The sequence below is a fragment of the Lycium ferocissimum genome, unplaced genomic scaffold (assembly GCF_029784015.1).
Source record: "Lycium ferocissimum isolate CSIRO_LF1 unplaced genomic scaffold, AGI_CSIRO_Lferr_CH_V1 ctg9692, whole genome shotgun sequence".
Lineage (NCBI taxonomy): Eukaryota > Viridiplantae > Streptophyta > Magnoliopsida > Solanales > Solanaceae > Lycium > Lycium ferocissimum.
The window spans coordinates 5,520-16,604 of record NW_026727846.1 but is presented as its reverse complement, the minus strand read 5'-3'; the positions used below and the strand labels follow the sequence as shown (position 1 = coordinate 16,604).

Sequence of the window (11,085 nt, the reverse complement as noted above, 5' to 3'; positions counted from 1 at the left end):
ATGTGGCCTACCTCTGGCCGGATCACGAACCTTCGTACTGCGGGTACGAAACGCAGCCCCCGAAGAAAGGGGTCGGTATGAAAGATGTGCGAGTATGTAAAGCGAGTCACAAATCGAACCATAACCGACATAAAAGGGTACAGAAGTAAATACCGAAGTATATCAAAGTCTGTGCCGAAAACGTATGTATAAGTAATGCAAATCAAAATCATGCATAAGGCTCAGGAACGTGGTCACCACTCCGACGCTGGTGCCACAACACAGCATAACTCCAGAAGGTTTCAAATCTCCGTACAACCCCGAACATAACACATCATCACAACATATCATAAGCCATATCACAGCATAACTCCATAAACGGAACCCGGCCCTATGGCAAGGTCTCGGGAACCGTAACACAGCATACTGCCGAATATATCATAGTACGCACGATTACAAAACCGGTCCGGGAACCGGCGAGCGATGTCATAGTAGTAGGCACGAGCAGAGTAGTGCGGAAACCATATGCATATAAATAAATAAATTTCAAAACTCGATAAACAAATATATTTACGGCATCCGAAGGATCAGAAATCGATTTCGGGTCAATCGGAGTTAGTATACGGAAGTTACAAACTTTTGAAGTACGTAACTTTCTAAAGGCATTTCAGAAGCTCTTTTCGGAAATTCGAGTGACCTTCCTATTAGGGGAACTTTCAAATAACATTATGGGTCAAATCAAATAGAGACTTTAGGACCATCTCTACGTATCAAAATATTCATAAAGGACTTTAGTCATATCGATTCTCTTTCGAACAACACTCGGAAACATAACAACTAGAATCTTCGAACATCATAAATATGTATCAAGCCATATGGAATAGCTTATGGAAGTCAAAGATATTGGCCATCCTAGTGGCCCTAAGAATAGGATTTTCTTTAGACGCATACATATACGTTATTTGTTCATTTCATAAAGGTCATGCCAAAAGAAAGAAAGGTAGGCTTTTACATACCGTTTGTCGTCCGTACCAATTCAATAATTTAAACTCGTCTCGATTGGCACTTCAACCTATAACAATGGTAGCATGTCCGTCAAATTGGTGGTTGCTAGTAAACGATAACTCGTTCTTGTATAAAAACAAGTGGGCAGCACTTCCACTACTTGCATACATCCACAACTCACATACGAGGTCAACAACATCAATAACAAGACACAACTCAAGGACATAACAAAATCAGCCCCATATGCACTACATACACCATTGCTATCATTCTTTCTCTTTACATCCATGGAGTACAACAACCATAACAACAAAGTGATTAATACACTAATTCCTTATGTTTATCCAGCCCCTTTTTCAATGTTAGACCAGCCATCAAGAACAGCCCATACTCCAGCAAATATACTACATATATTGTACATAATCATAACTATAATCCCCGCATTTCGACTCAACAAGAGCAGCCACGAAAATTACAACAAACAGCCCCAAAATGTCACTACAAAACAGCCACGAAATTTATAACAAGCAGCCCCAAAACAGCCACAAAATTCATCACAAAACAGCCATGAAATTCATCACAAAACAGCCACGAAATTCATTACAAAACAGCCCCAAAACAGCCCTTAGTTACCACATAACAATGACCGATAATCTCACGAACATCTAAGAATATACCAAGCAGATCGACACACTTCGCATACGATATTTTATATGCTTCTTTCCTCCAAGTTTGATGATTCACATCAGCAACAACACAAAGAACAACATCAACCTCTATATGCAAGAAAACTATCGTAACATTACAACAAGTTCTAAAACAGCCCCATCCATTATAACGTCACAATACAAATCTTAACTATCCTTAGTTCTCCAATTCCTCAAGAACAGCCCCTAACTACAATTTAACCATAACAATGACAACCTCAAATAGCCATATAATCACATGAGATTTTCCATCAAAAACCTTATCAAAACAGCCCACACAACAACAACATCAACTATTATATGCAAGGAAACTGCTCTAATTTCACAACAAGTTCTAACATGATTTAAACTTTCCTTTCACCTTTTACACATAATCCATAACATTAATAACAATAACCATCCATGTACAAGAAATTCCTTCAATTTCGTTTCAATAGCAAATCCAAAACAGTCCATCAACACTACAACATCGAAATACAATTTTCGACCTTTATTCCACAAAATTACAAACACATGGAATCAAGTGTAATTTTTACCATTGACAATAGCCCGTATACATGTCAATAACCATATTTCCAGACCATTAACATAAACAAATTATCTACAAATATCATACCATAATTATGACAATACTAATCAAACTCAACCCAATTAAAACAACTCCAAATCTGCCCACTTTTAATGCCAACTTTAATCAAACAATTTTTCTTACTTCCAACTTCACATAATACAACTTAGTAGATCCATTACAACATCATTAACTCCAATATTATAACAAAAAAAATGAAACCTTACCTCAAATTAAATTAGGACACTTTAGAAGCTTAAGTTGTTCCAAAAAAAAAATCTGCCATGGCCGTTGTGAACTTCTCTCCAAATCAAGCTGAAATTAGTGATTTAATGGTGTTGAAAAAAAAAGGGCTGATCGTGAGCTTGGTGGAGCTGCCATAGCCGTGGCTCTCTTTCTCTATTTGGTGAAGATGAGAGCTTCTCTCTCTTGTTCAATTTTATGGAGTTGGGAAATGAATTGTGGCTGATGGATTAGTCAACAAAAGAGGCTATATGTCTTTGCCCAAGATGATTAGCAACGTGTGGTGCTCTCTCTTAATTCTTTGTGAAGTGGGGAAATGAATTGTGGCTGAAAATGTGGTCAACAATGTTGGCTTTGTACTGCCCAAGAGGTCCTACACGTCCCCCACTAAAGCATGGGTCAATCAGGTTTGGCCATGTGGCAGTGGGGCCCACTCATCCCACTAATAGCTTAATTAATCTTAATTAATCCCTAATCTCCACCAATATTTCACCAATATTTCCACACTAACTGCAAGTAATTAACAAATCGTGCACTTATAAAAATCAGGGATTAAAAGTCCTTGTCTCATATCCCAAAATAATCTTGTCCTTGAATTTATGTCCATTAGCTCACAAATAACCAATGTACAAAATATGGGATATAACAACTGGGGCCGAGCAAACCAAGTTGCAACTTGTATCTTCTATGTCTTGAATGGCAAAATAAGGCTAAAGAGGCTAACTATGAATATAATATCATGCATATGTATCTGTACAATGGGCCCGCGATCTTCGACACAACCACGACTAGACATAACTAAGGCGTATACAAGCGTACGCAAAGCCTCTATGAACATGACTGAAGTATGCAAGTCGGGACAGGGGCCCCGACATACCCGTTACACACAAAAATACATATACGAACCCAGACTCGGCAATGCTCCAGGAAGGAGTGGAGCCCATCAATCAAGACTAGTACCCGGAGGCAGCTTACTATGGAAGGTCCTCGTCTCGTCTGTTTATACCTCCGGGCATGAACGCAGTGTCCACAAGAAAAAGGACGTCAGTACGAATAGTGTACTGAGTATGTAAGGCAGAAATGTAACGTAATAAACATATGCTGCAAATAAGAAGGATAAGAATCAACTTGGACCATCTGAATTACTAATGAGAACCTAGTACGCATGTTTCTTTATACTCTCATATCATTAACTACAGCTATGTATAATACTATGGTCTTGAACTTCATATCATCCGAGTATCGCCTACCTAACGATCGTGGTAACCGCCAACCGGCGCAGGGCACGGTGGTAACTGCCCATCCGATTGTTGCCCGATGGTAGAGCGCGTCTGCCCGACTGATCAATGGTAACTACCCAACCGGTCGTAGCTCGGTGGTAATACATAGTTGCCCAACTGGTCGTAGACCAGTGGTAAATATATTCAACATCATGACCCAACCTCCATGAATAATCTCTATGAACTTCTCATGATCACATAAGACTTATAAGCACTGTTCTGGGCCGTTAGAACTTCTTCTCGCTTAACTAAATATTAATCAAATCCTGAGATACACCATAAGCCTCTCTATTCATGTCCAACAAAACATTGCTTAAGTACATATTCCTAAAATCAACGAAGTTGCATAAGATCGATAAACCTCTAATTTATAGTATGGAACGATCATCATCGCTATATCTCACCTTGAAAGAACAAGTATCACAAGGTGAGATTAACAACAATGAATAAAATTAAGAAAATCATGATATAAGATCAATAATCTCATAATAGCATCAAATCCATAAGCTTTGGAATCTCTAGAATGGGATCATCATCATCATCATTATCATATGCTTTTCTTAAGTCTTCAAATTAAACCCCTCTAGAATCTGCCAAAATTCAGGCAGCATCTCCCCTGTTTATATCCCTAGCCCGAAATCACAATACCAACAGCCAATACAACAACAACAACACTAACACCAACAACATCATCATCAATATCAAAATATTCCATAAAACATCCCACACGATGTTTGTCAACACAAAGTAGCAATATACACTTCCTTTCATCCTAATCAAGGAGCATAATCTCATCAACACACCTATAAAATTAGATACCATCCATATACATAGGAATTAGCCCAGCAACACAGCCACAACATGCTCAAAACAGTCCATAAACTCAATAACTACAACACAACACTTTCAGACCTTTCCTCTATTGTCACACCCCAACTTGATAGGGCATGATGGGCACCCGACCCTTACTTAGGGCCGAGCGAACCCGCTAACTCTCGATATACTCATAATCATACTGGACTCTTAAATCGTGAAATGAGTGCATAAACAAAGCTTTTCAAAGAACAACATGCTTTTTGTCTTTCTCAATGCAAATAAAATCGGTAAACATATGAAATCTGTAACATAATACATAATGATACATCGGCTTACAGAGCCGCTTACAAGATTGACATATTATAGACGTGACTCTGTCTGCAAAGTCTCTAACATAACTCAAGATACCATAACATAGACACTCTGACTCGACAGCACTCCGGGAGGAAATGGAGCTCGCCAATCCGAACTGAACATCGCTACTAGTGTCCTCTACTCATCCGTATACACACTGCGTGGCATGAAACGCGCCTCGAAAAGGGGTCGATACGAAATATGTACTGAGCATGTAAAGCATGAAATACAGTAAACAGGATCATACTGAAACAAGGAGTACAGAAAATCATAAGGCTTACCTTTGAAATGTAACTCATGCATGTCAATATCATATCCAATTCATTATGGGACTTAGAAACATACGTTAATGATTATCTTGTACATGTGCATATATATAACGTGTCCCGGCCCTTTAGTGAGGGACTCGGTAAATAAGATCATCATGTCATCATCATATATATACCGTACCCCGCCCTCTAGTGAGGGACTCGGTGAATAGAATCATCATATCATCATGTCATCATATATATATATACCGTACCTGGCTCTCTAGTGAGCGACTCGGTGAAGTAATCATATATATACCGTACCCGGCCCTCTAGTGAGGGACTCGGTGAAGTAATCATATATATACCGTTACCCGGCCCTCTAGTGAGGGACTCGGTGAATGAGATCATGTCTCCATCATGTATATCATACTCGGCCCATCCGTGGCCGGCGCCATCATCATATACATACGTACCGGCCCTCTGATGAGGGACTCGGTGAACAATGCAGTGAAACTGTGCACGAATACATACCCGGCCCGGGACTCGGTGAAAGATGTAATAACAGTATGCACGAGCGGAGTAGTGAGAAACCATATGCACACATATCATCTTTTAAGACTCGATAGATAAGTAGACGAATCAACGCTCGAGTATCCGAATAATAGTCACACTTAGGACTCTCAAAATATCATTACGAAATATGTCACATAACGTCTTAGGGATCATAAACATGTATCGAGCCAATCCGAGCCCGCCTATGAAAGTTACGGGCATTATTCATTAAAGAATTCTCTACGAACATATCATAGCAATCCGAGACCATGTATGAAAGTTAAGGACGTTATATGTTATAGAACACTTTAGGAATAAAATCTCTTTATGCAACATTTGAAATCCAATCATACCAAAGACATAAGGACCATAATTCTATTACATTAAGAGTGCCAACATTAAGAGTTGAATAAGAATTCGTAGGCATGCTCGGATCGTAAGAATAGAGTTACCCCGAGGCTCATATCATAGCCTACTTACAACTAAGACATGCCAAAAGAAAGAAAGGTTAGGCTTTACATACCTCGTCCGCTTCCTAAGCTACTCCAAACTCAAGTCTCGGGTTTCCCAAGATCTACAACAACATCATTGCACACTAGCATTAGTTATAGATACTTAGGGATTCCGTCCCAAACTAGCACTTTATCTACAGAAATTTGGGCAGCATTTCCCCTGTAAATTCAACAACCCCGAGAATTCAACTCGGCCAAATCATCAACAACAATACCAACAACCATTCTAACAACATCAACAATTAATTCAAAACGTATTCTAACGTTAGTAATTCTTTTCTACATAATTCAACAACATTCCATTTACACTCAATTCAACTACATACATTCAAGCCAACATCATCGCTCATATTCACGTACTAATCCGAAACCATTCAAACAAGATTCAAGAACATTTCAAACAATTCGCACAATATTCAAAACAGCTCAACCACAATGCTACTCCACCCGAAACCTCCCAACTTCAAGAGAAACAACAACAACGCATTTCTTTCTTCCAAATTCATAAACTGCACCAACAATCCACACGTTAACAACATTATTCTTATAAATACAGGAAACTATATTAAGATCACATTGGCTTCTAAAACAGCCCACAACAATTACCACTTCAACTTGAATCATCAAACCTTCATTTTCATCATAGAATCTACAACAACAACAACCAAAAATACTAAGTGAATTAGTCCATTCCTTCTATACCAAAGCAGCCCCTATTCGGCCACAACACCAACACACATGACTTTATGAATTTCATCCATTTCTACATACTACCACACGCACAAACCATCCATAACACATGTAAAGAAGGATTGAATCTTACCTTTTCCACTTGACTTCTCCCTCGGCTAGAGTTGGTGAATTGCAACAACGAACGGTCTGATTGCTCCAACAACTACTCCACGTTGTAGAGGAACTTCCAATTGGTTGAAAATCTAAAAGAAAATTATTTTTCTTGATCAATTCTTGAGGTACCAAATTCGGCCACCATGGCCGATTGTTTCTCTCCTTCTTTCTCCAAGCTTCTCCAATGTTCTAAGTGTTGAAAAGATGATGAATGATTAATTTGTCATCTTTTATTTACATATATGTTGCATCCATGTGGCCCATGGCCCACTCCCCACACACGGCCACATATGGAGATTTTCATGAAATAACCAACTTTCCATAATTAACTTTTTAACCCCAACTTTTCCTTAATATTCCATACCAATAAAATGATAAGCAACTCATGCCTCAAAACAAAATCGGAGGTCAAAAGTCTCTACCTCGTATTCCGGAATAGTCTTGTCCTTAACTTATCATGGTTAGCTCGGATTATCCCAACGTACAAAATACGGGATATAACATCCTTCCCCCCTTTAGAACATTCGTCCTCGAATGTTAAACTAGTCTTACGGGGTCTTACGAGCACTTCGGGGGAAGTTCCGTTTGTAGCTATCACATACAGTCTATTCATCACTCAACATAACCAATTAAGGAGTTTGGATTACCTGTAGGCATAGGAAATAAGTGGGGATACTTCTTCTTCATCTCCTCTTGACTTTCAGGTCATCTCCTCCGTTATCGTTCGCTCACGACTCCTTAACAAAAGCCACGTCTTTAGTACGCAACCTTCTTACCTTACGAAACGATTGTACTAAGGTCCAATATATCTCGGGTTAGACTTCTCCTTCTTGTCGAATCTCATTACACCTTTCATGGGTGATACCTTCAAGCATACCCACTCGCCAATCTGGAATTTTAAGTGTCGACACCGATTGTCGTCATATGATTTCTGTCATCTCTGAGCTGCTAATAGCCGTTCCCTGCTTTAATTATCATCAGCTGGTATCATCCTGAAAGAAGTTGACACATATACTGTTATATCCCGTGTTTGGTACATTGGGACAATCCGAGTTAACCATGATAAGTTAAGGATAAGACTATTCCGGGAGGCGAAGTGGAGACTTTTAACTACGATTTTATTTTAAGACATGAGTTGCTTATGATTTTGTTGGCATGGAATATTAAGGAAAAATTTGGGGTTAAAAGTGAATATTGGAAAGTTAAAATTCATGAAATAAAAATGGCCAAGTGGCAGGCCACATGGATGTGGGCCATGAGCCACATGGATGTTTTATATATGTGATTAGAAGATGACTAATTAAATCATCTTCATCATTCTCACCCTTAGAAAATTCAAGAAACTTGGAGAAAACCAAAGGAGCCATATCAGCCAAGGCAAGCTAAAATGGAAGACCATGAATAGTGATCACAAAAATTATTTTCTTCTAGCGAGCTCCAACCAATTGGAAGGTCCTTATTAACGTGCTTAAAAATTGGCAATCATGTTGTTGCTTCATAAATTTAACTCACGTTGACGGATTATTATATTTCGTATTTTTGTACGTCGGATTATTCGCAAGCCGGAGGTGGGGCCCACACATTGAGATTTTTTTGGGACATGCGAAAATTAATATGAATCACATATGTGAAGTTAAACATAACTCAAGAAGGACCCTTGAGCCAAATCAAAGTGGAAGTCCTCCAAGCAAATATTTTTAAGTAACGTTTTCGGGTGATCCGACTTAGAAGAGAGGCGTAAAAGGTATTATAAGTTTGGAATTTGGAAAAATACTAAAGATAGAAGTTGTAGATAATTGAATTATATTTCCAACCATAGGTTGTGGGCCCACAGGTGACATCGGGATAAGGAGATATGGACATTTTAAGGCAGAAAGGTCAGTGGGCTAGGCCCAAACCGGGCCCAATCGGGTTAGGCCCATGACCCATGCCTATTTAAGTGAAATTTCAGCCCTTGCCTCTCATTTTTCAGACCAAGAACACCAAAAAATTCTGGAAAGAGAGAGAGAAGAGCCTTGGAGAAAGAAAAACCAATTTTGACCAAAATCGAGCCCCGAATTCCGAAGCCCATGAAGAGAAAAGTGTTGTATAATGTCGCGTTGTCTTCAATTTGAGCTAAAAATCAACCAAGGAGAAGAGTGATAACGTGGGGGCTGCATGCTTAAGGTATGAATACGGTTCCTTTTCATTGTTAACGAGTTTATTTAAAATTTTAACGGATTAGCACGGAGGGAATAGTCTGATAAATTCGTGTGTTGGTGTTGTGAATTATGGAAGGAGATTTGAAGAGAATTTTGGATGAAAATAAATGTATTTACCTTGTAAAATGTGAAGGCTGTTGTTATTGATGTTGTTCATATGAATTTCGACTCCTTTACGGAAATAAAATTATTAAATAGTTATATCGCAAATTTGGTTGGTTGAGAAATTTAAAAAATAGTGTGCGGGCTATTTTATGGCATACGTCGGTATTGGAAATGATGTTAATACTATTGGTATTGTTGTTGGTGTTGTTGGTTCTTTGAATTGAGAATTCGGGCTAGGCATATAAACAGGGGAAATGCCGCCTAAATTTCGTAGGCAAATGCTAACTTAGGATTGAATTCCTAAGTGCCTATAGCTAATGTTTGGTATTTATTGACGTATTGTAGATCTTGGGAGCCCAAGACTTGAGTTTGGATTAGCTTAGGGAAGTGGACGAGGTATGTGAAGCTTACCCTTTCTTTCTTTTGGCATGTCTTAGTGTAAGTAAGCTATGATACGATCCTCGGGGTAACTCTACTCTTATGATCCGAGCATGTTTACGATCCTTATCGACCTCTTAGTGTTAGCATTCTTAATATGGTAGAACTATGGTCTTTATGTCTTTGTATGATTGAATTCAAATGTGCTATAAAGAGTTTTGCTCCAAAAAGGATTTTTATGTTAAAAATGTCTGTAACTTTCATAGACGGAATCGGATTGCTTTGATATGCTCGCAAATGATTCTATAACGTGTAATGACGTTAACTTTCATGGGCGGGCCCGGATTGGTTTGATACATATCCGTGGTCCCCAAGATTTTCCTTTGTGTAGTCCTAACGACTTTTTTTTTTTAAAGAACTTAATATGATTTCCGTTTTAACTCTCGAGCGCCGACTACTTACTTATCCATTGAGTCTGTAATGATGGTGTGTGTGCATATAGTTTCTCACTACTCTGCTTGTGCAAGCCTCAATATGTCTTTCACCGAGTCCCGGGCCGGGTATGTATTCGTGCACAATTCACTACATTATTCACCGAGTCCCTCAATAGAGGGCCGGGTACGGTATATATATGTATGATGATGTGATGATATGGGGGATGGCGGCCGAGGATGGCATATGATGATCTCATTCACCGAGTCCCTCACTGGGGGCCGGTACGTATATATATATATATTTGATGACATGACGATATGATGATATGATGATATAATGATCTTATTCACCGAGTCCCTCACTAGAGGGCCGGGTACGGTGTGTATATATATATATATATATATATATATATATATATATATATGATGACATGATGATATGATATTGACATGCATGATATATGTCTCTAAGGCAAGTCATTTGATTTTCTGGTTATCATACTTGTTCTTGTAATGCCCGGATTCGATTATGATCTGTTCTCGTATTCCATGCTTTACATGCTCGATACATATTCCGTACCGACCCCTTTCTTTGGGGGCCGCGTTTCATGCCGCAGTACGGATACACGTTTTGGTGATCCGCCGGCTTAGGATTCTCATCCGGGCCTATCTTGGAGTGCTCCTGTTTCCGAGCCCATATTTTGGTACAAACTCTTTTGTCGTATATGTTGATGTCTATTCGGGGGGTACGGCGGGGCCTCCGTCCCATCATATGATTCTGTTATTACTCTTAGAGGTCCGTAGACATATGTGTGGGTTGTGGGTAGTCACTGTTTAGTTGTGTTTGTGTTTTA

General features: G+C 39.0%; 1 long non-coding RNA gene across 1 annotated transcript; it reads right to left on the bottom strand.

The window, feature by feature from the left end:
* Positions 1 to 755: 755 nt before the first annotated feature.
* Positions 756 to 2,892, bottom strand: LOC132046152 (uncharacterized). The gene is made up of 2 exons (XR_009412633.1): positions 2,487 to 2,892; positions 756 to 1,051 (listed from the first exon to the last, which is right to left on the bottom strand). It is a non-coding gene; the product is annotated as an uncharacterized LOC132046152 (long non-coding RNA).
* Between the last annotated feature and the right edge of the window lie 8,193 nt (positions 2,893 to 11,085).